Source organism: Haemaphysalis longicornis, unplaced genomic scaffold (assembly GCF_048455015.1).
Source record: "Haemaphysalis longicornis isolate Haplotype H1 unplaced genomic scaffold, Haemaphysalis longicornis Haplotype H1 scaffold_5, whole genome shotgun sequence".
In the NCBI taxonomy this organism is placed as follows: domain Eukaryota; kingdom Metazoa; phylum Arthropoda; class Arachnida; order Ixodida; family Ixodidae; genus Haemaphysalis; species Haemaphysalis longicornis.
Genome location: NW_027526385.1, coordinates 23,728,536 through 23,754,541, shown reverse-complemented (window position 1 = coordinate 23,754,541; position 26,006 = coordinate 23,728,536).

Genomic DNA, 26,006 nt, shown 5'->3' with positions numbered 1-26,006 from the left:
TGTTCAGCAGGTGTGGAGAGGGCCTATTCGTAATCCAAATACTCACACAATACAAAGCACTTGACACAACATGACGCAAACACTTCGCACAACTACACAGACAGCATATCCCAATACACCATCATACGTTTAAAAGACCAGCCCATGTTTTCCATTATGCGCATTTTGAGTTTCTTACTGAATTCAAATTCTGACATCTCAATTCTTATCATGCATCATGACAACCTGGCCCTTTACACCAGTCATCCTCACCTACGTTTGTTGGTTATATGTTTACTTTTACTAGAAAGTGTTAACACGAAATTGCTTTATGCTGGGGTACACAGACCTCACTGACGTCATATCCGTCACGGAAAGTACATCACCACAAAAAGTTCTATTATTGTGGCGGCGCAAGGTTTTGATCCCACGATCACTCAGGCCGCAACGAGAGGTGTGAAACGCTCTACCGAGTGAGCCATGAAGTCATGTCCGGGTAGATGTATGAACACGCCTTATTTTCTTCCGTGGCATCCGCGATCGGCTGCAAGCGGCGGGGCGCTGCCGGCAGCCGATCGCGGAGGCCACTGTACTTCCCCCTAACTTGTCCATTCAGATTGTGCTGCCGTCTTGTAGAGATGAAGTGTAGTGCTTAATGATGCCAATGAGTGCCGATAGTTGGCGCCTCCATAGGGCAGCGTGTAGCAGCAGCAGCTGCTGTTTTTACTCGTCCGCCGCCTATGTGGACATCCGGTCAGCTTGTGAAACGCCACCGCCGCGTTCCATAACCTGAGCTCTCTGCAACGATAGCGTCTGCCGTACAAGCCAAGCAGCTGGACCAATGTCGTCGCACCTTTGCCTAAGCAACCCGCGAGCAAAACTTCACTCGCCAAGCACACCCACAAGACTGCTGCCGACCCGGAAATCAGGCTCCTTTCACTGCAGCGTACTGTGGCTTCAGCAAACGATTCACAGACAACTCGTTTGGTTTCGTTCACAAGATTTTCGAGCGCCTGGGGTTTCAACCAGATTTACGCAATGCTCCGTCGCGTGTAGCCCAGTGTTTAATGTTGATGCGCCGAGCGGTGCCATACAGACGAAATATAAATAGCGATGTGCAAGTTCATACACGGTCCTGGCTATGAGCTTACTCGGCAAAGAAGGCTATGCATTAAATGCGCATATAACATCTTGCTGCCGCGCCATATTTATTTACGCTAGCATAATGCAACTGAACTGTTATAAAGATGCATCGACGTTAGTGGAAAAAAAAAGAAACTCTGAACTACTTGTAGTATGCATGCTCTGTTATCAAAGATAGTTCTCGGTATTCACGGCAGGTTTTCGTAACAAAAAAGAGTAAATTTGGGCTCCACGTGAAGGAACTGACCCTAAAAGTAATCGAATCACTTGAGATATTGTGTAATAATTTGATAAGAATGTGCATAAGCATAACGGCAAGTATCGATGAACTAAAGCACAAACATCATGGAACGTTCGCTTAACTGACGCCAGGATTTCGTTGGATTTCACAAGTTTCTCTCTCTCCTGCTGTAATTATCTTTTTTCTTTTGTTTACTCTGTAATAATCACCTAGAGAATAAAAATAAGAAGCTTTAAGTGAGCAATACAATCATTTCGTTGACCCAAAACTACACAAGTGAAATTTTAAAATCAAAATGCACAGAAAATACTTAATAAAGGTTGTACAAGTACCAAGCCCATGGAAGACCCTGAAGCTTGGGTTGCAAGTCTACGGGGTCAGCTCCTAGCGCCACAATGAACAAAGTACGAACGACATTGCCTCACCCCATGAAGGGCAAATCGATAAGTTAAAGCGCAGAAAGCAAAGCATACAAGAACAGACAAATTTGTTGTAGGAAAGTTCAGTGTCGCAATCAAGCTGGATGTGATAAATAGCTATCCTGTCACAGAACCGAATGGCATGAATTCAGCTTAGGATCAGCGCCGTCTTGAGGAATGAAACCAAAGACGGAAGTGGTGAAATATTGCAGCGAAAAGGCAGTTGGAATGCGCAAAACTGCCAACCACTGCAAAGGAATGCCGGGCAACCGAGAGGCAACGGTCAGTGGCCCCGTCAAACGTCGTCCCCGTGATCCCCAGCATGAAGCCCTCTTTATCACTTCATGTTTTCCTGCAGTAGTTGCGTTCGTATTACACAACGCTTGTACTCCGTCAGAATTCGGTATTAGAGAGATACCGTTCTTAAGTCAAAACAAGCCCCCTTCGTCATTCTGCAGTGTATGGCGATTGACAGTATACAATGACGTAAGCCGAGATAAGATGCAACAGGAGATTTGGAACGTTTATTCCCCAAAAGGATTTTAGCGGTGATTTTCGCGGTGAATGCCGGAATCAGTATGTCAGCCGGCTTCTGTTTTTGGTGATTCTTATTTATCGTTAGTTTAGCAACAATATAGTTGTGTTCGAGTTTGGCATGGTTGAACTGTGTCGCATGTTTTATACGATGCAGTTTGTTCCGCACGTTTTAGAAGAATTTTGGCATGGCTAACCAAGGCTTCAGGTAGGATATGCAAAAATGAGTGACAGGTTGGGGTGCTGATTGCTTTCCTGCTTCTCGAAAATGGCGAGATTTCTAGGTTCGCGCTACTTCTGCAGGGTGAGTGCGCGGCACACAGGTTGCCACGTGAATCGCGGCCCCCCGGAAAAGGGTACGGAACAGAGAGATTCGCAATTCTTGGATTAATTGCAGTATTCAAGACTTATTCCTGCGTTGAGAAACGAGGTATACAAATTGAGAAACGAGGTATACAAATTGAAATTTAACTCGCAAGTCAACTCCTTAATAAACAAAAAATCAAGTTGAAAGCTGCCCTGTATGTCGTGACTAAGGGCTATGTGGTAAGACAGCGCCTAGAAAGACTACGGAAAATAACTCATGCCTAACAATCCGCGTCCTCGCATGTTTGTTCTGTTAAAAATGCAAACTTGTGGAAGTAAGGTGCTTTGCTCACTTGTGAAGAAAATAATATAAGTCGGCTTTCTCTGGGATACAGGTAACGAGTTTACGAAAACACGATTGAGCACGATCACAGAGTTATTTGGTGGGTTCATAGTGAAATCTTGTTATACAATTTGTAATTATAAAAGAGTACTTGCTAACCGCATAAGAAGCGACGGCTCCATGCAGAAGTGGTATTTCGCAGAGTATGGACGAAGTCGTGGTTATTTGCTTTTTTTACGTTTTTTGTCAGCCATAAGAACCGAAGCGGCTTTTTGCTTTGACATAACATCTGAGCGCAAAGAAATATTTATTGCAAAGGAATTGCTCGAGAGGTGTGTTCATTTATTATGGAAGTGACATGGGTTGCAATGATCATTTCTGGTTAGTTCAGCTTTTGGAAGCGTTTTCTCTCCTTTGGCTAGGACGTTACTCCCGTTAGCTCACTCGGCTGACTTTGGCGGTAAGCATCGTGGTAAAAATATATCTTTAGGAGAGTTAACTGAGCGACAACTGATTGCTTTGATTCAAAGAAAACGCAAAGCTGCCCAAGTCAAGAGGGGATACGTAAAATGTGCGCCAAGGCGGCGCTTACACGCGGTGATGAAGCGTGGGTGGCACATTTATTGAACACAGCTGCTAATGATGAGTCCTGAAAGTTAACACGCATAATTACCAGGATAAAAGGAAAATGAAAACAACGGAACAAGTGACTCTGATTAAAAGCTTCGCATCTTGGCGAAGGGTCACGTATGCCCAGTATGAATAAGTAAGAGTACATGACCAACCTGGGTATGGAAAAAGCATCGGTCGGCATGTGAGAATTTTAGTTAGTCCCACCGGCGCGTTCGACTCAGTTTTAGGGTACAGTTATCAGCCACCTCGTTCTGCACCATAAAAACATGCACGTGACGAAGTTACATACGGGCAGCGTGAACTGGCCCCCAACGTGGCGGTGGGTCAAATCCCTGCAAAATGCATGAACTTTATGGACAGATTCATACGACTACTGCTATAAAACGTTTCCAAACAATCCGGTTCTATGCATCCTCACTATGCTTTTGTTTCGTCATCTGTCTGGCTGACGCAAGTAACCAATGTAGGAGATAAACACGTGGATTTGTATTGTGCTTATACAGGTACCCTAAGGATGAGATATGTTTGGCCCACACTGAGCTGCATTTAGTATTGTCTGAGCGCTAGAACCAGCCTGCACAGCTTCCTTAGCCTTCGCTGACGCCGCCTCGGCAGCTGTCTCCTGGCATAGCGAGACTGTGTAGCGCCATTTATCGCCTTGATATGTGTAGAATATTGATGACCTCTCTGCTTTGTTACCGCTCAGATTGCAGCTGGCAGAACAACCAATTTATTTCACCGTTCATGACGAAAGGGGTAATTAAAAAAAGATATGCACTAAGCACCGAAAGAAGACCACATTCTCTTCGAATTGTCCTCTCCACAGTGGGTATTCGCCTATCCGAGAGGTTGACCTGAGATTCAGTTTTGTAAAACGCTTCACTGAACTGAAAAATATTTCTTGATTGTTGACAATAAATATTTGATCGTCCTTTTTCAAATTGTTCTAACAGGGGTAGCACCTTTTCTAAAATTAAAGCCAGGCGCTCAAACCGTCGAGAGGGGGCGGGCAAACAAGCGAAGTTCTAATAGGCAAAACTCGTTCTCAGTGTGGTTTCTCTCGGAATGCTGGTAACATTGCTGTCAAAGTCTCGGTCTCTCGTTTGATGACCGCAGTACTCATTTGTACAGCATTTTTTTTGGGAACTGGTGCAAGTATTTCTTTAAGTTTGCATAGGTGGGGTTACGTGGCTTTCTTTTACTAGTTCTTGCTATGTGTAGTAGTGTGTTCGTGAAGAGAATTCCCAAATATGACGCACTATTACACCCGTTACTTGGTATAAACTTGGCCTGTGAACACAGCAAGTACATCGCGCTAAGCCTATGCACTAAAAGAAAATCTAAAATCTAATTTCATGCCGGTGCTTCTGTCCTCGTCAATCACTGACAGGTTCATGTGTGGTACTTTTGTTGTTTCGTATCCGGTATGTTTTAACGCTCCTTTGCAAAGGCAACATCTAAACTACCGTGCCAGGGTCCTCGCAAACTGTCATTTCTGTCAAAAATTTCACAGCTGTGTTTTTGGCTGCCGTACTCTATATTTTAAGAAAATAATAAAAAACGACAGGGGGTGCGCTTATGCAGTACCAAATTTATAACTGCTTTTTTTTCCTTCCGCGGATAACACGGAATCAAAAGTTTGTGAAAGTTTACCAGCTATTTAACTTGCTGTCACGAACGGGTAACTTTGAATGACGTATAGAAAAAAGCCATTTGGTGTGACAGCTACAACCAGGAAAACTTCAAAAGAAAACAAAGTCGCCCGAAGAAAATAAATGCATTTCTTCTCCCTTAGCTACAAGAGCCGGCGGGTGATTCTCATTGTGGAATATTTCTGCGCACTTCGCCAGCCTTGCATATCGCTTCAGTGCTTTCAATTTCTATGTTGCATGGGGAAGGTAAAAATTCATGTCCCGTTTGACTCATTATCATGCATGCCTTTTATCTGGTTTATAGTCCCCAGCGTTTCCACATTCACAAGAACACATCATACCACCGGTACTGGTTGGTTATAAACGCTGGACATTCAGCAAGCTCCAATCTTGCCACTCGCAAAAGGAGTGCCTAATATTTGCCGCTTCTTCCTAACGCAGGGGTCTTGAAACAAGCGAAAGAAGCTGCTCTCATACCCAGACAAAAGATTCAGCAGCATCACTTGTGTGTCCCAAAATTGTGGTTCCGCATGTCTTTTAGGAGTAAGCGCTGGGATTTTCCTCTTGATTGTTTGAAGTGTTTAACGCGCCGACGAAACACGGGTATTTACCTCTGAAATTTCTAGTTTTGCTCACTGTACATGTCAGGACAATTTTCTGTTTCTGTTTGCCCTTGATTACAGGAGCTGCTGCACTACTCGTCATTCGCTATGTTCAAAGAGCCTGGTTGAGGGCCCCATGATTATGCGCAACAATTTTTCTCTGAGTGCAAATAAAAATAACGGACCTGGAAGGGAACCCTTCTGGGCTTTTTTTATTGAGTGGAAATATGCCCCTTTATTGACGGTCGCCTTATCTAGCCCTGAAAGTGCTACCTCATGTAAAGCACGCTCAGCGTTGGATATATTCCGCAGGTTTAACGCGTCACTGACATTGTATGACGCAAAGAGTGACTGCACTAGTAATAAAGGTGGTCACTTCTGTAATAAAGTTTGAGCAGGAGTTACCGTGCTGGTAAAAAAGGTGTTCAGTTCTAGCATGACGAGTTTATCTAAATACATGCATGCCAATATGCTGCACTTGCCCATCGATTGAAATTTTAATGCACTAGTTACAACTACTGCGTTATAACTAGCTTTTGGTCAACGCGGTATAAACCCTCAATTTTCGTGTAAGGCTCCTGAATCCTCACAAGCCACGTCAATCGAACGCTCTGGCATAAAGAGAAGGAGAAAGTTAAATTGCTCGCATTTTCCTTAACTGTGTTTTAAGTACTAAAGATTCGTCTCTTTTCAGTGGATAATGCCACCAACAAGGGGTCTGCGGAACTATCAGCTTCCTAATACGAGCCCGAAGGGGCTTGTGAAAAAAACTGAGGCAACTTCAAAACAAAATGAAATAAAACAAATTCGTGGTGGTTTCGAAACACAAGTGCTTTTATTGCATTTCAATTTGGGCGTCAATACGTACTGTACTTCAGGCACGCACATTTTCCTGTGGAAGAATATGGACTTTAAGAGTTGATAATTGGAGGTTCTTTCCACACATCTTCAATGCGTTTCAGAAACAAACCCCGAATTTTAATATCTGTAATTCCTGAGTCTATGCCCTTTTTACACATCAAGCGGTACATAAATTTTTTTTTCTGAAGTGCTCGGCTAAGTAGTAAATATATGAATTTGAATACCGCAGTTACAGCGAGCATGTTGTAGATTTTGTAATTAGAAGTTCCGTGAAATGTCAAATCTCCTGTCTGTCACATCTGAATGTTCAGGTGTATTCAGAATCATGGAGAAGTGAAACAGTACATTCTTTCCAAATATAAACGATTCGAATTATTTCTAACAATAAGAATGTTTGACGCAGTTTTAGAGTTTGTCTTCAGTAACACGCCAAATGCAGCTTTGTATGTTTTTGTATACCCCGCATATACAGCATTGATTCGAACGTCGATTTGGCTTTTCTGGTGGTCTGAAAAGCTAACAACCATGTAAAATGTTTCTTAAAGGGGTCCTGAAATGCCTTCCGCCGATGCATGGATGTACATGTAACCAAATAAAGCAATGTATTAGCAATCTCCTCCTGCAAGAATTTTGTTAAAGCGATGAGTATTAGCTGAGAAATCGTAAATCAAAAACGGCGAATTATCGTCGCGCCGTATTTCCTCCTCCTTTCAACTGTTTCTTCGCTGTTGGCCTCCCCTCCCATGATGCTCCGCTCCTCAGCGGTGACGTACTTCCGCTATTGCGCTCCCACAGACTGCCGTCTGCTACGGGCCAGCTCTTTCGGCTTTTTCATCTCTGTAGACACCATGGACACAGGCTGGAAAAGCGAACGAATGACCTGGCCGCATGTGTGCGGCCTGGCCTTGCCCTTTCGCGGTGTACGTAGCTGCAGGGCTGCAGTTGGTATCGGCGGCGAACTCGCAGCCGCGTGGGGAGAATCGTGCGCTCGTTCCCTTTGGTGCACCGCGCACTGTTTATCCAAAAAGCGCGGTCTCAGATGTGGCCCCGCTGGTGCCGGGTGTTATTTTGCGGTGGTTGTAATTCCTACTACCGGCGGCATGTGAAAAAATACATTTTCAACCGATCACAGAACTCGTGCACAAAACGCGCCGGATCGGATCGCTTTATCAGCGGCGATGAACGTGAAGGCGAAGAGCAAACCAACGCTGCACTCGATCAGCGAGAACCCGTGTTCTGACAAGCTGCACCCATGTGTTGCATTCAACACTGACGGGAAAGCGTTTGTTTGCACTTGTTTGGATAGTCGTAAAATGTCCGAACACTCCGGCACTCCGCTAGCAGATCAGCCGGCGAGACATTTCGGAAAACATTTGACAGATGGCGCCGTATGCATTAGTGTGTCGCTACGCAAAACTGATGAGACGCTCTACTAAAACTCCCATCGCGGTGTCACGTAGCGGGACGCAAAAATTTATCGTTTAGCGTATGCAAAGGCCACAAACGCTGTACTAAAACTCTATTAGCAGCAAAATAGCGTGCGTATGTGAAACCGCTTGCGTTTACAAAGCTGCACGCCGAGCGCGTACGTTTCAAACCTAGTGACATCGTTTAAATACACTGGCAAGCACAGTGTAACGTAGTCAGATATCAACCGTATGCTCAGGCGACAAGCAAGAGCTTGTTTTATGTGGGGCGGAGATTGCGCGTAAAGGCCCGTTCGCACTTGCGACGAAAGCGAGTGAGAGCGGCAGGAATTCCGTCGCTTTGTCGCGCTACGATCGTTTTTGTCGAATGGTCGGGACAAATTTTGGTTGCGCGACAGAATTCCCGTCGCTTTCGCTCGCTTTCGTCGCAAGCGGGAATGGAAAGTTCTGCCGCGCTGCCGTCTGCTACGCAGCTCGGAGGTAACCGCGCGATCTGCTCGGGCCGGATGAACGCGCACACTCCCGCACGGCAGCGCCCCAAGCGGCAGACGGCCGCGTACATCGCTTCCTGCGCCCGCCTGGAGCCCGCCCTCGGCACACTAGCCAGTATATTTCAGGCACTATACTGGAGGAAAGATTTTTTGCTTCCGATGAACCTAGTTCTTTGCCCCTGTGTTTTTAAATACTTGAAGTGGTTAGCACGTCGTCCTCACGCAGCTCTGTATCGTCGTAGCATCGCTGATTGTCCGACCGAAGCTTGCAGCTAAGCCAATGCAGCGACCGAAGCTGTGTGTGTGTGTGTGCATCGCCTCCTGTGTGTTGTGGACGCGTTCGTTTCGCGATGAAATGCGACATTGTACTTCTGCGGGTGGATAGTGCTTCCCATGGTCTGGATTATCTTTCTCGAACGACGTACCACTCAACCTCGCATGTGGTATGTGCAGTGTGCCTGGCTAAAAGCCTTCTCGCTTGCGCGCCAGAGTTGTGACTTGCTGCTCGTCCCCGCAAACCGGGTGTGAGGTGAGTGCCGTATTTACGACAGGCAGGAGGAGGCAACTCATCGTCGGTCAATCGCGGTTCAGACTTGCAACGCATGTTGTGACGTTGCGTTCGTTCGAAACGCATCTGTGGATTGTTTTGAAGTTGAATAAAATGTACGCGTCAAACCCGGGCATTCGGCTCAGGGCGTTCTCTGCGATTGCACCAAAGAAGTGCCACGGGACTTTCTTTATGGTACGTACTCACGTAAGATAAAATCCACGTCGTGTTATGGCCGTGTTGCATTCAATACAAACGGTTAAGCGTTTGTTTACACTTGTTTCGTTTGTCGCAAAATGTCAAAGCACTCCGGCACTCCGCTGGCAGATCAGCCGGCGAGCCGACGCTGAGCAGACGACTCATCTCTTTGCCGGAAGTGCGTGAAAAAGCCGCCCAATAGCAGGATGTCTAGCTCATGACGAACATCTGGGAATCGATGATGTAGACATGTGAAGATGGCGGCGTCCAAAAACACGAAGGAAAGGGTGAGAAAAAAGCGACAAACTTTGCAACAAAAGTGTGAGCTTTCCGCTGCGCGTAAAAGAGTAATACTTGGCACAGGTGACGTTGGCGACCCAATCTAGCGATTGCGCTAGTTCATTTAGTGTGCTCAAAATGCCTTTCAGGGCCCCTTTAAGTAGCACACTGTCTTATCAAAATGTGTCCCAAAAGGTTCACTTCTATCTGCGGCTAAAAGAGAATTTCGCATATATACAGAGTTTGAGAACGGTGGGGCCTGCATGTGCCACCAAAGTGTAAATGTTGAGTACCTATTCACCAAATTCCGCACGTTAGGTTACACAGCGTGCCAAACAGTACACTGATAGCGGTGTGAAAGTTACGCAAGAAGCCATAAAGGTCTACACTGCTATAACCGCCCCAGAACCATAGCATACGTACGCAGCATGGAACCACGCTTCATGCCACAATTACTTCGATCGCAGCGCAACTAAACTCTACATCATTAGTATCTGTTCGTGTTCCAGAAGCCCTCCTGTTTTTAGAGTCATTCCAAATGGTGCTGACTGCGCCTAGCTGTGGTACAGACGCGGCTTGCTCAGGACTACTCTTGCGGCTTGTAGCACACAGCGTCTTTGCCGTCCCAGTCGCGGCGGACAATGGAGCATCTGCCTCCAATTGCGTGCATCCTCCGTTGGTTTCCGTCTCATTTCGCACAAAAGAGCAGGCAGTATAGGGCTATCCCCGTTTCGCGTACCCTTCAGCGTTGTTTTGACGGAACAAAATACGCGACTAATCATGGCATGAAAACAGTGCAAAGACTGGTCTAGTAAATCCACAGTAACGAAGTTTTCTTTTGCTGCTTTACCGTTTTGTTTTCCCATCCTTTCGGGCGGGGAGTAGAAGTAGAGTAGCTGAGTTATCCGACTTTGTTTCATTTGTAATTAGGTCGTTTACGCTGTTCCCACACTTGACAACCGTGACGCTGGACATCAATATAGGTCGATGTATCTGGAGACTGTGCCGCCTGGGAAACCATTTTTCCCCCGTTCGTTGCAGCAACAAGCTGTTAGCCACGTTACCATAAAACTCGATGCTCTCAATCGGTAGCCATGAGTGGTGCTAAAATTTTCCCGTGATTCAATAGCTCAAAATGTTACTGCATTTTTATACTAAATTCTGCAGCAGCACTCCTTAACGTTTCTAGGTAAATGAGAGCTTGCTTCTGGGCTTGAAAGCTGTCATATTGCTGCTTACAAAACACTGCGTTAACTTTATATTGGCAAGAACGAAGGACGGCAAGACAAGCGCAATAAAAGCGATACTGTGCAAAGCGCAACTATAAACTGACTTCATTTTCCGAACTTAATTTATGGGAACACATTGGAAACGTAAACACAGAAAGAAAACACTCAAAACCCGCACACAAAACCTAATCTGTGTTTCGTCATTGATAGTTTTAATCGTCTCCTCTTTTTCCCGTGGTTTCACTCAGATGTCGTCACAAGTGCTCGCCTACCCCTCAGTCTCACTCACACTCACACGACCCACGTCTTTGCGCAAAATTTGAATTTTCTTGCCCTTAAGAAGCACTGATGGCTGTATCACGCATGCGCCATAGCTCCCTGATGCCATACTAAAGGCTTGTATAACTCCTCTGGTCGTTCGCTTGTGGAAGCGTGCCAATATTGTTGTTCTTTCAAAATGTGGTTCGCATTTCCATTTTTTGCAATGAGCGGCCAAGTGCCCAGCGTTTGTAGCGTCGCACATGCGTTCTTGTGATCTCGCAGGCGCTCGTTGTGAAACCTTTCGATTTTTAAATGCGAATGCATTTATTAGTCGGGGGTTGTATTGCGTCCATCGAGCGGCGTGCGCCTGCATTCCTCCAGCGCGAGCGCACGTGAGCGCGCGCCTCGTAGTTCTGCCTTCGTCGTCGTCGTCGTCGTAAATGCGAATGCATTTCTTAGTCGGGGGTTGTCGTGCTCCGTCGGCGTGCGCCCGCAGGTGTTATCTCTCCGCGCTCAATGCCGAACGCATGCGCTTGAAGCGAGCTGTACTAGTTTGCTCGAAGCGGCAAGGACGGCGAGTACTGCGGTGTTAGTCTCCTGTCTAACGTGTATGGGAACTTGATATCGCACGCCGTTGCCACGTCTCCCGTTCGAGACACGTCTCCGTACAAGGACTTGCACACCCTTGCCTACACCGGAGACGGAGTCTTTGTGGTGACCGTGTACCTCGCGCCCAATCTCGCTCGAGACGCCGTTGCCTCGCAGCTGGACGCGGCTATGGAAAGTGTGCGCGTGCGCTCCAAACCCTCTGACCCCATAGTCTTGGTTGGCGACTTCAACGTTGACGTGCGCAAGAAGAGTGGCGAGTGGCTGGTCGAGTACATGCAGACCAGGCACTCTATGCATTGTCTCTCTGCCAGCTTCAACACGTGCCCCACTACCATTTACGGCAGTTGCATTCATCTGGTCTTTACGCGAAACTGTGACGCACGTATGCTTCTCAAAGACCCTTTGACCGTGCACTTGAGCGATCACAAGGCAGTGATTGTGGCCGTCAGGTACAACGATAACACAAACAGGTGCTGATGAATAAATGATTACGTTCACACTCTCGTCATTAATTACGCCATTACTCGCAACACACTCATCGGTGCACCCAATGCGTTCGCATTTCTGCACGATTCCCTTCGGGAAAGTGCGGGGGAATTTTTTCTATAAATTACCTCCCATAGTCCAACGAAATATTGTAGACAACTTCTGAGTCTTACCTAACAAAAGTGTTTCTATATTTTACATCCCAAAGAAAGTGAAGGAGTGGTTCCGAAAAGCCGCTTTCCCTAAGCCGGCTAAGTTTCTGTGCCTATTCCTTGTTCCACTAGCTTGGAATCCCCTGAGACATGTGGATGCAATTTCTTCTGGCTTCTGGTCAAGTACGTCCAATTTGGAGGTATTTGTAATTTCCTCATTTGCGCACTCAACCGTTCTCAAGGAAGATGGTATGTTCAATATTCGTTTTACTTATCTATTTAAACATACCCACATTCTCGTTAACGCATATAGCCGGTGGGAAAAACTCCCCCCATGAACGGTATTCGTGCCAAAACAACTCCTGAGCTTTGAGATGCGCGCCGTATTGAAAATCGACAGGCTAATTCAAAGTGCGAGGGTACCTCTACCCTGAAGCCTATTCTCGGCACAGAAGCTTTTTTTCGTTTTCACCACCTGTTAAACTGCGGATGCTGGTGGAGCCTAACCCCCGGTACTCGAGATGAGCAGCACAACGCCTCAGCGCCTGAGCCCCCGCCGGGTTTCTTACGGTCAATCTGCCATGGTGCGTTAAAAGCTGAATCGGAAGTAGTTAACTACGTTATGCGACCGTTTGCCACCAACTGTAGAGACAAACTAAAACTACACACCCGGAGACAGCAGGACCGCTTACTCCGTTTTTTGTCACTGCAACGCGCATTACAAAATGCGTATCTTTTACAGAAATCGCGAAGGTTCTCGCCTAAAGCACATAGATATGGTAATCAACTCACACAACGCACTATTTACGCGTTTATTACAAAAATGAAAATTCGTGCGTCTGTTTGTTTGTACACGCGGGCTTCGAAAGAAATCACTAAATACTGTCGGTTCCTTAGATAAGTAAGAAAATATTCGTTAAATAAAAACCCTATAATCACCCTACAACAATATTTTGGAGTATATGTTTGACATGTCCTCTACCAGGGCAGCCTATCTTTATTTTCTGATTGGGTCGGGAAAGCGAACTGGATGCAATGTGACTTATGTGGTAAAAATCACGTTGATAGCAAGTCCCGCACAATTTCGATATAGAGCAAACTCTGCAAAACCGCAAGTAAATATTCCACTTCCTACCCTAATGGCGTAACGATCTTCTAGTGCTCTGAGTCTTGTATATTGGAGTGAGATTCGGTACAGACAAAGACGAACGCTCAGGCTTTGGCTTCACTTTAGCTGGCGGCATTGGTATCCAGGTTCTTTGCACAAAGCTGGCGTGTGCCCGCATTCTTTCCAATAAAAGCAATTTTCGTTCCCAAATCTGTTCTTTCTAAACGAAGAAACAGCTTCGAGGTTCCCCCAAGTTTGCTTCATTGGCGTACGTCTGTGCGAAACAGTATTATCGATCATCGCTTGCGAAAGTGTAACTGGTGCTTTCGCGCTCAAGAGCCTGACTGGGCAGACATTTACAACAGTGTGCAGATGTTACACTTGCCTGCTTGTAGAATCCCTTATAAGAAATAGAAGCACGAAACAGAGAATTTTTGCCGCAGAAAACAGTAGAGAGTTACTAAGTACATGGCTCGGGTACAAGCCAAGAAAAAGCTTTCGACATGCCATAAATTGCAGGCTCAGCCAGTGCCCACTTTTTTTATTTTCCCACGCACGCATACACGAGCACGGATAGGCTGCTTCGTGTTGTTGCAGTAATGTATGCACCCTCTTTCATTCTTAGCGATTTGGGCAAAGGTATGGAAGGCAACGAACTTCCCAGCTGGAGGTGGTTGCCTGGAATAGTCGTTAGAAGGGGCGGTGGGCACTTCTATAAAGGCAATATGTATTCACTTAGCGGAGTCTTGTTGCAAGAAATCTAGAAGTCTCGTTACACAGCTGATTACATTTAAATGTATCTCTTCGTGTAAATATTTTATTAATTTATTTGGTGATAAAAAACAAGCTTGAACATAGAGCGGACTATCAAGGTTAGGAATTAAGAATCGCCTTCTGGACGTACTTTCTCAAATAAGAAAAACAGGAGTATTTGGGCGGGCATATTTTCCGGCGGCAAAAACATAATAACTGGAAAACCTGAGTAACGAAGTGGCTACTTGCGGACAAGAGAAGTTTGGGTAAACTCTAAGATCGAGGATGGGTGAGAGAATACAGAATGCGCTTTAGGCAGTCAAATAGGAACGCTTGGAAGTTTCCTCGAAAGGCACTTAAAATGCACCGGTGTGTATCATGCCGATGGCAACACTGTACTCCGTCCCAAATATATATGTCGATGAGCTTCATAAACAGTTCATAATTACTTATTTACAGAAATGGTAGTGATTTGCTACCTCTCCATATCTGAAGAGAGTGCGGGTATGTTTCGAGGACTTGGGGCTTGAATGGTCACACTTACGCATTGAACGACTCTTTTTTTGTTCGCAACTGTTAGTTGCAGAGGGGGACTTTTAACGGCCGCCTTAACTGCAGCCACAGGGCTACAAAGACAATCTGTTCTCCTATATCCAAAACCTAAACGAATTCATTCTATATCGACACTCAAACGCGTGACCCACCGTGGGAACTCGCTATACCGATCCAGTTACCCAGGAGACGGTTTGTAGCACAGGAGGGAATAATGCAACCCTTCGAAATGGTGGCGAAGTTTCTTGCTTCGAAGTTTTCTGAGAAAGAATACTTTACTTTTTACGCGAAAAGCGGCAGTTGAGGTGGATGCGGAAATTTTGTCTTACAAACTTTTTCACGCTGCAAGATTCTTCAGAACTGGCAGTCTAACTTTTGGGCATCATCTCTGGTTATCCATTATTTTGCGGTAGGGCTAGAAATGGCTTCTATCTTAGTAAGCTTATTTCATACGACTACACTTAAATGCGGCTGTGTTGAAATAATTCTGTGATCAACAAGAGTTTCTCTAAAACTGCAAATTTTAAAACGACTATTGTCTTTGCACCCGCGTGGCTCCATTTCAAGCTATGGTAAAATTGTCATTTGAAAAACATCAGCCCAAGTGTTGTACTCCGCCTAAACAAGTGGTCGGAAGGTTGGTTGCTTGAATCGCGTTGTGGTAATTATTGCTGTTCCGCTGCCGCCGTTTAAAGTTTAAATGGTTCTACCACCATTTAAAGTTGGTCTGCCAAGTTGAAGCAAATTGCCTTGCTAGCTCGCCCCCCTCGGAGACAGCTTAGTTGGCACTCCATTTAGGAAACAGGGAACGGCTGGCCAGAACAGTTTGAACAGCCGGATGCCACCAACCACCAGAATTGAAGAGCCCGCGGTAAGATCTCACGGTTGGGTTCAGAAAGAGAGGGTATCTATGCCTCTAAATTTAGTTCTAATTTACGCTGTTTTCCAATTCATCATCACAACACGTATATATACTCAGAAGAAATCTCTGTCGTGTAATTAGCATATTAAATAAATTAAGATACTACCTACTTGCAGTTCATAAACGTGAAGTATATACCCAGGCGGCACAGAAAGTGTGCCCCAAGACCGGCCCGTCTATGGCCGCTTTCTGGCATGTCCGGCCAGCATCCAGGTTCTGGCAGCCACTGATCATGCGTTGAACGGCCAACATTCGGCAACCAGCGCTTCGGCATTTTTCCGTCCGCCCGTGTCCGGACGTACAACGGCAGCTAACCGGCTGCCAGATATTGAGTTCTCTTACGGCTGCCGATGTTGAGAAAGAGAACGGCCGAAGTACGGCCTTAGGGCATCCGTTTATTCTTCGGGAAGCGGTAATCGGCCGAAGCACGGCAAGCAACCGGCCACAGAATATGCGTATTCTTGCGGCAGTTGGTGTTCGAAAGGAGACCGGCCGGAGCGCGGCTGCCGTGCATTCGTTGTTTCAACGGTGAACCGCGCGTCCGGCGGACGTACGGCCCCAGAATATACGTTTTTCATTCGGTTAGCTGTCATCGGCCGAATTACGGCAAGCGAATGGCCACAGAATATTCGGCAACCGGTGTTCAAGAGGAGACCGGCCTACGTAAGGTAGCTGGTTATACGTCATTTTTTCGGCAAACGGCATACAGCCGAACAACGGCTCGCGCCTGGGCGCCGAGAATTCATGCACAGACGTGTTTGGAAGGAGACCGACCGGTCTTTTTCTGGGGGGAGAAAAAGCCGTTAGGGAGCCGAACGACGGGGACGCGTTTTTCATCCGCTCCGTGTTTCTACGTTTTAAATGAACGAACATCGTTTGTCAAACAGTAATGAGTGTTCTCGGTGAACGGGGAAGGTGCAAGGACTCACTGGACATTAGCAGGGAACCTTTTAGGCCATAGAAATGTCATTTATTGCCACAAGAAGACTGTGCCACACCGACGGGTGAGCTAAGCCTCGCCAGTCATCGCCGCTACCACGCCTCGGCCGCCGGCTTCGTCGACGCATCAGCTCTAGGCTATTCGCCCGCTCAAGAAATGGAGAGCATTGGAGACATCTACCCGCCAGAGATGTCCGATCCGAGATGGAGATGGTTCACCAAAATAACTGGCCTTCAAGGGCGTCGAGCAAGCGGCCACCACGCAGGAGCTCAACCGGCGCCATGTCAAGGACTCCCCACCAAAGAAAGGCAAGTGCGAGCAAAAGCGCAAGTTATTCTGCTTACAATTAAACTGCAACGAGCAATGTTGCACTATGTTGTTGGTGATAAACGTAGAAGAGACTCGCTCGTGCATTGGTAGGATCAACTTCATGCCCTGCACTATGTTACTTCAGGGGATTTTACGACTGCCTATTTAGAAAAAAAATTATTTTAAATTTGCGATAACAACAGAGCCTTGTCACGGACGAAGCCTAGCTGTTAATTTAGTTCCGATGTTTGAAGGTGAGCTTAGCTACTCTTGGGATATGACTCATTTGGGTAAACATAATCGCCAGCATCCTAGCAAGCACGGATTTTGTCAGGATTTTCTTGCTCAACGCAGATTGTTGAGTTCACGCACGATTTGGCTCTTGCAATAGATAAGCTTAAAGTGGTTGACTGTATATTCTTGGACTGCAAAAAAGCAAATGATGGTGTTGCATATCACCTTCTGCGTAGTACATTTCATCCTATGAACTGAATGAATCGATTTTTGCATTGTTATTACTATTGGCCCTATAGCTTTGTTCAAAAGTACTGTGTATTTAACCGGACTATAGCGAATGAACGTGATTCCGTATACCTGCAGCTTTATTCGAATTTAATAACATCCTGGTGTGCTGATTCAGAAAAGGTTTTGGATGTTAAGCAGTGTGTTAACGGCACCTTTACAAGAAAACCTTCATTCCAATTGGATACGTATACCGTAAATTATGCTGCTGTGACAACGGCCGAGGAATATAAATACCTAGGAGTTTATTTAGGGAGTGGGTAGAGGTCAAATAGGCAGGTTCACACCATAAAAGTTACGGCTGCATATGTTTTTGGCTTTCTGAGACGAAATTTCAGTGAACCTCCATCTAACTGAAAAGAACAACCGTATTTCACTCATGTGCGCTCAATCTTGGAGTACGCATGTGTTTTCGTGGATCCCTACACCAAAAGCTCGTTGATACGGTTGAAAACATTCAGAATATGTCAGTGCGATTGGCACGCTCAACTTAGCATGAGAGAAAGTAAAAGTAAACTGAAATGGCAGGACGTGAAAGATCACAGACGAAACCACAGGTTGAACTTTTTTCGTAATACCTATCATTCGAAAACTGTTGTAGAAGGGGAGAAGTATGTCAAAGCGCCATTCTACATATCGCAAAGTGGGACCGCTAGCTAAAAGCAACTTATTAATTTTCCTTTAAAGGTGACGCCTTGCGCGATTCATTTTATTTTACATCAATACTGCAGTGTAATTATCTTCGACGTATGATTGCATTAACTGTTTATATTGACGATTTTCAGCGCGCTTTGTAGAATTATTTTGTTATTTTGTCTCATATTTAATGCTTAGTGTTATGTATCTCCCTTCTGTAATGCATGCAAAGGCAAGCAGGCATCAAATAAATAAATAAATAAATAAATAAATAAATAAATAAATAAATAAAACAATGAATAAATAAATGAATAAAAATTAATAAATAAACAAATAAATAAATAAATAAATAAATAAATAAACTTCCAGAGGCGCAAGTTTGCCTCCGACGGGTTGAGAACCCTACGCATTCAACCTTGACCAATAAAATATTTATTGCCCTATTCGTTGCAGTATGCAAGGTTTCCTGTATGCATGCTACCATTGCTATGTTATTGGTTTGAAACAAATTATGTAACTCTAATTTTACGCCTTTCCTTGCGTGAACACAAAGGGATACAACTGCAGCCACCTGAAGCAGGGCGTCATTCGCGACGCGTCTAGAATTTTTTGAACGTAGTATGACATTAGAAGAAAATTAAGCTCTTTTGGACTATTAAGTGGTGTGGACGTATACTCATGAAAACAAAATTAAAATAGATTGAAAATGAAAGTACCTGTTCGCTCCTTCTTATGATCAGCCCTGCGCAAGACCATCAGAAAAGTTGATCGAGTAGAAAATGTCTTTGCAAGAAAAATGGGCAAAAACTGGATATACTTTTTTGTGAAGGAGTTATATGAAATGCTGCGGAGTGTTTTGTTAAGAACAAAAACGCTTCGTAAAGGCATTCACGCCAGTTCTATATACATCAAAATTGGTCAAGCAACTGTTATAAAAACAGTTTATGTAGTCATAGCATGAAAGTGTTCCGGAATATTGCCCTAAAAGAAATTTGCTAAAAGCGGCGCAATTTATCTCTCTGAAATTCAACCCACTAAAGTATGCGCCCTCCGCCGCGCCCTCCGCCGCCCCCCCCCCCCCCCCCCCCCCTCCTCTTTCCCTGTTTATTACAGGTAAGCCGCCCCACAGAGGATATCAGGACCTGGACAATACATCTATTCAAGCTCTACAAAGAACTGAATATTTTCTGTGTTCGGCAGTAAATGAGGCACAGCAATTGAAGGAACGACAATTTGTGAGCACTGTTTAATAAAAGAATTTTGCTGTCAACTGAGGCTGGTAATTAAGCAAGGCTGCGCTGAAAGCTTGACGGCTGGTGGCTGCGCGCGAGCTCACTTTGATGTGGCTGCATTGGACCCAAAATTATGGGTTTGTGCTGATTCTGCACTGCGCGAATGAGTCATCTGCTTGCACGACATGCAGTGACCGGCCTCAGTACAGCTAACGTACTGTGGCTGAACTCCAATGCCCGTAGCACGGCCGTATTTCCGGTAGCTGTAGTCCGGCTGGAGTCCGACGACCGCATCTCGGCTGTCCTCCGGCGGACGTACTTCGGCCGTACACGGGTGGCTTTAGAATGGCCGGAGCCCTACGGCTTGAATCTGGCCGTATGACCGTAAGCCGGTCGACTGGCCGACGGACACTGGCCGTTGAACAGCCATGGGAGTACGGCCGTATACGGCCAAAAGGCCCACATTTGGACATGGGCCGAACATGGCTGCCGGAAAACGGCCGGACAGGAAATCACCGGCCAAAGTACACCGGCCTGTTTTAGGCCGAACAGTCCTGTGCTGCCTGGGTAGGTGCTTTTCACCTCAAGGTCACATTGACATGGTTCCGCATACTAAGCATGCAAAGGCTGTGATTCAGCTAGCACTTTGCTTCAATCTCGTCGTTCCCGTGGAACCATACGACGCATCTCAGCTAATACCCGCATACCCGTATTGGGCGCCAATAGAGCGCCAGTTACAGCATTCGTTTGGAGCAACAAAAACTGTCGCAGCCAATAAAAACATGAGGCCGGCGCATACTCGCATTCCTCAGGCAATGGCGTGTCTTGTCTCCAATGCCTATTTTTCGCCAGGTGGGGTACCTACGTTTCGTCATACTAAACGGATATATGTAAAAATCAAATAGCTCATACGAGGTACGCACGCGATCGGACATTCAAATCCTTGCTTCAGCAGTGCATTAGAGCATGAGTTCTGTTTGTTGCTAATAGAATTGCGCATTGTGTAGCTGTGTTGTCCGAAATAGTGTGAATTCAACGCCGTTTCTTTAGTATCTTTCGCTGCGGCCATCAAGAATGAACCATGAGGGAAAATGGCTGATTCCTGTGTTATGTGTCGCAGGAATCGGTAAAACACGGAAGTGAAATGTGCAGCGAAATCTGCAGCGAAAGGAGCATGATTTGCGGGTCAGCAGCGGTTTTGTGGGTGTGCTTGTCAAACGACGTACTGGTAGCGGGTCGCTTCCGCAAAGGAGGGAACACTTCGGTCCTGCTTCGTGGCGTCTATGGCAGGTGGTTGCGTTGCGACGAGCTCAGATTGTGGAGCGTGAGAGGCGAAGTTCCTAGCTTGGATCGTGTACGGGCGAACGCATTCCGCTTCCTGCTGGTGTTTCTATCCGCACCTATTGAGTCACGTTCGCAGCATGTGCCTACAGACAACAGTGGCAGAAGCTCACAAAAATAAACTGTCTGAGCCTGTTTTGTCCCACTAATGCTATGATATGACACTTCGCTTGTTTACAGTGCGCGTAACCTTTGAGCCCATAAACTCCATTTCTTGATGTAATGATTGCTTGGAATACGATTTGTGAAATTTTGGGTTTGGAGCGAGTGCTGGGCTTCTTCAGCTAAGAGATATTTTGTTGCAATTTAAAAGAAACCAGGTTCTTTATTTTTCCTCCCTAGGATATCAGGCTTAAAAGCTCAAGGGAAAATGACGACTGAATACAAGTTCAGTTCATCGATAAGGCTGATTTATCCCACCAACAATTATAGCAATTTTATCGCAAACATCAAATAACGACTTGACATATTAGGAAAAACTCGTTCATCAGTGGTAACGTCCCAGTGACTTGCTGCTGATTCTCAAGTTACGTCAAAAACTAAATTTTGTGTGATTACAATAGCACACACATTGCACAGAAACTTTGTGCACTGCCTGCAACACATGCTAATTTTTGGGACGATCAAAAAATAACTACAATCGCTGTTTCACGCCTTCCAACGCAAAATGCTCTACATTCCTTATACTCCCTAGCGAGCTGTTTAGAGTTTGTGCGCCGCTGTTGCTGCAGTGCCATGTGACACAGAATCACATCGCAGCATGTTTAAGTAAGGTCCCCTTACCAGAGCCACTGACAAGATACATGACTGGATGATCGTAATGGCGTCGATAGTTTTATTTGGTGGCACCAGTTGAAAGATAACACGCGGGTAACTCTTCCAAGAAAGAATGTGCGCCAATCTACCCTGTGAAGATGGCTGGAAAGCGAAGCTGTAAACAACGCCCACAACAATCACCCGTGCGTCGTCTCTTGACTTCACACACGTACCTCTAAAGAGCGTGAAACCAGTCAAGTGAAATGCACTTACCGCACCTTTTATTATTTCAAAGAGATGTTCTTTGCAAAGGTTTAATCATTGCATGATCTATGAATGGTGGTCGGTGGAGTTGTATTGGTGAAGGACACGAGTGGAGACTTTTTTTTGTAAAAAAAAAAGAAGGTCAAGCACAGCATTAGACGATCGCACTTGTCTTCCGTCTCTACCGCCGGCGTGGGCCACGACGAGATCGCCGCAAGAGACAGAGAATTGAGATGCCGTGCGTTGGTGTGAGCTTCGTTTAGGTTTAACTAACTCCAAGCGCATGCGCAAGGCGCGCAACCAGCCGCTACACGTGCCTGTGTGCGGAGCGCACAGGGGCGCGACAGGTAGCGTTATACTATCACGTGGCATTCGGCGAGGACGCAGGAGGTAAACCCGCTGATCTTCTCGGTTAGTGCCCCGTCTATCTTTCCGTCTCCACGCGGGCTCGTAGATCAATGGGTAAGACAAAGGGCTCTCGCTCCATTTCTCCATTTGTTCCAGGTTAGAGATTGGCCCGCCAGGAGGCCAAGCATGGCGGCCGCGTTTCACATGAGCTCCCGGGATTTTTCGGCATAACACGGTGAAATCAGACTAAATAGTGCTTCTTGCCCATCCCGGGGCTGCGGTATCGAAAGCGATGGCCCGGGGCGACTCGCGCTCAAGCTCTCCCGAGCGCGTGAGCATCACGGAGAGCGGCGACGGTGGCCCCGGCAGACCGGCGAGCCTGGAGCCTTGCGACGAGCGAGAGCGGGCCGGTGCGGTGCCCACGCTGGCCGATATCGAGGGCTTTCCTGACGACACCGAGGTGAGCCTGAGCCCCACAACTGACCCGGCCGTCTCAGAGTTCTCCTCGCGGGATATTGGGAACTCCCCCCGCACCTCAACGGACGTGGAGCGCGCGGCGGGGGACGCCGAGCGGCAGCAAGCGTACGCCGCAGTGAGGGCAACGCTGGAAATGCTTCGCCGGCAGCTCGAGCACCTGCGGAATCTGGACGGGCGTCCGACAGCACAGCGCGAGCGCGGCCAGCGGGCCATCGCGCTTGCCGCCGTCGTCTTGGGCGAATTGGACGCCGTCCACATCGAGCAGGAGCGAGGCAGTCGGCGAGACGGCGAGGCGACCAGCGGCGCCATGTTCGACGGAACGGGGAGGATGCCGCAGTAGCGGCAGCCATTCGGTCCCTCCTCGCGGCTGCAGCGGCGGAGGAGCCCCGCCCGGTGGTGACAATCGGCGCGCGGCCTGGGGACGTTCCGGGAAGCAAGCGAGCCGCAGGCAACTACGCGGACGCCCTGCGGGGGGAGCCACGGAGGCAGCCGCGGGGAAAGGGACGGCCACCACAAGGGAGAGCGAGAAGGTGGCCAGCGCCCGTCGAGACCCTCCCGCTGCCGTCGGAGGTGAAAGCAGGTAGACGGGAACCGGTGGAGCGAGTGAGGACTCCGCAGGTGGCGCTGCGAGCCCTAAGAGCTGCCCACGCGAGGACGCAAAAAAAACTGTCGAAGTGGCCAGCGGCGGAAGCCGTAACCAAACCACCCAGGACGGCTGGCAGGAGGTCGTGTCGCTTTCCAAACGTAAGAGAGTGGCACGAAAGCTTCGCAACGAGGGGACAAAGCTACCCTCATGCCCAACAGCCCTCGGGACAGTCCTTTTTCGACCGAAGGAACGGAGGGCAACGTTCGCGAAGCTGGCGCGCGACGCAAACGCTGGGCAGCTCACGGCGCAGCCTGGCGTGTTGGACGTGCGTGTGAATGCGCGCCGTAACGGCGTGGCGGCGGACGCGGGCACCGAGGAGCCCATGAAGGTGCTCCTGGCCATTATTACCATCTGTGGCATCGACGTGAGCCCGCGAGAGCCGTCGTCGAGCAGCACGGGTGTCATCGTGGTCGACAACATGGCGATCACGGCCGAGGCAATTGCCACCAGCCTCGAAAAGCCCGTGCCGGTGCAGTCAGCTGTTCGCAGGGGGACTGCAGTATACCTGCGCTTTTCGGCGACCATCCCCCCTGCGGAGGTTGCGCTGCACAAGCTCCGACGGCCGGTGAGAATGTGCCGACCGCGACCACTGCAGTGCGGCAGGTGTGGCAGGCTGGACCACGCCACCGCGAGCTGCAATCGCGAGAGGAGGTGCTGGCGATGCGGAGGTTCCCACCTGAAGGCAGTGTGCAAGGCCGCGAATCCTTATTGCACCAACTCCGGGGGCTCCCACGTCGTGCTCGACCACTGCTGCCCGCGCTGGCAGGAGGAGCGCCGTGTGTGTGCAGAACTAGCACGAGCCCCCGCGCTTGCCTCTCGCTTTGACGTACGTGCGGCCCTGCGAGCGGCCACCCAGCCACAGCCAGCGCCTGTCGCTCCCGATACGATGCGCCAGCAGCCAGGCAGCCTCGGTGCGGTCGAAGCGAGGTCGGAAGAGCGGATGCAAGCAGCCGCCCTCGCGGCCACACACCGAGCCCCCTCATTGGCTAGGAGCCGCCGCACACAGCCACTGGTGCCTACAGTGCTGCAGTGGAACGTCAATTCTCTGCGACCGTGTCGTGCGGAGTTGAGTGAGTTTCTGCTGCAGCATGAGCCCCATGTTGTGGCTCTACAGGAGAGCTATGTGCGTGTGGGAAAGGAAGCTCGGGGGAATTCGCCTGCCGGGCTACATCGGCTATCACAGCCCCACGGCGTGTGACAGTGCCCAGTGCTCGGCGGTGGTGTGTGGTGACCCGTCCCACCCCCCAGGAACCTCGCGTGCCTCACTGTTTGTGAGGAACGATGTGCAGCACGCAGAGCTAGATACCAGTGTGGTGACGACAGTGGTGCAGGAGTGCGTGGCAGTGACGTTAAGGCTGAGTGCGGGTGGTGCAGACATTACAGTGTGCAGTGTGTACGTGCGCCCTGGTCAGTGCTGATACGCGTGCCTCCTGGATCGGCTGGTGTCCCTGTGCACAGCCCGCCATCTCCTCTGTGGTGACTTCAACGCACACCACACTGCGTGGGGAGATGGCCGGTTGGACGCTCGCGGTGAGCATCTGTGACACGCCATGCTGCGCCTCAACCTGTCTGCGCTGAACACTGGTGAGACCACCTTCCGGAGTGGCAATTCCGCAGCCACCGCCATTGATCTCACCCTAGCGTCAGCCGGGGTTGAGGCCACCTGGAGGAGGGAGCCCAGCACATGGGGCTCCGACGACTACCCACTGCACATCGCACCACCCGACAGGACAGCCAAGCGAGCCGCACTGCACCACGGTCACCCACTGGGACCAGTTCCGGCGCTGCCTCGCCGAGCAGTACCTGGGGGAAGCAGCCGAGCTGTTCTGGGGCCTGGTTTGCTGCGCCCGGCAGTGCACACAGAGCTGCACAGTAGCCGAGGGGGCCACCACGCCGGACCTGAAGCTGCTGCAGCTGCGGGCGGTGCGCAACCGCACGGAGAGGAAGGCTCAGCGCTCGGGGGAGCGGGCGGACTGGACGGCGTAGCGGCGATTGGATGCGGCGTGCCGCCGTCACGCGACTGCCTGAGCCGGCAGCGCTGGGCCGAGCTTTGCGTCAGCTCGGAGGCCGACCCACGCTGCCGCCGCCTCGGGGGCATCTTCAACTCCATCCTGAAACCTCAGAGAAACTGTAACCCCCTGGCTGCCATGGCCATCCGCAAGCAGGCCACCTTTGCGGAGTTGGCCGACCTCTTCGCTGCACAATTCCTGCCGGCACACCAGGCGGAATTAGGGCCCGCTGGTTCTGTTGCTGGGACGGGGGAGGTGCACCACCCCCTCAACAACGCCCCCATCACAGAGACTGAGCTCTTAAGTGCCCTCCGCAGCTGCAAGCGTAAGTCGGCGCCAGGAGCAGACGGCCTCACCTACCAGATGATGCGCAATCTGGATGAGGTGGGGTTCGGCCGACTCCTGGCCGCCTACAACGTCATATGGGACACGGGCCTTCTGCCACCTGAGTGGCGGCTGGCCATCTTGTGGCCCATACCAAAGCCAAGCAAGGGCCTTGTGGCAGTCACGGCGTACCGGCCTGTGGCCCTCACATCCTGCGGCTGCAAGCTGCTCGAACGGGTGGCACTGCGGAGGATGGAGGCCATCGCTGCGGAGGAAGAGGCCATCCCCGAGCAGCTGACGGGCTTCCGGACGCACCGAGCAGCCTCCAAAACGAGGTGGGCGAATTTTCAAAAAAACGTGGCAAATGTTGCATTAAAATGAAAGAAAAAACAGAATCTGCGCAAGAAGAAACGGCGCAAACACCCGCCTTGAACTAATGCTCCCGCGCATGTTCTATTTTAATTTAGTCGCATGC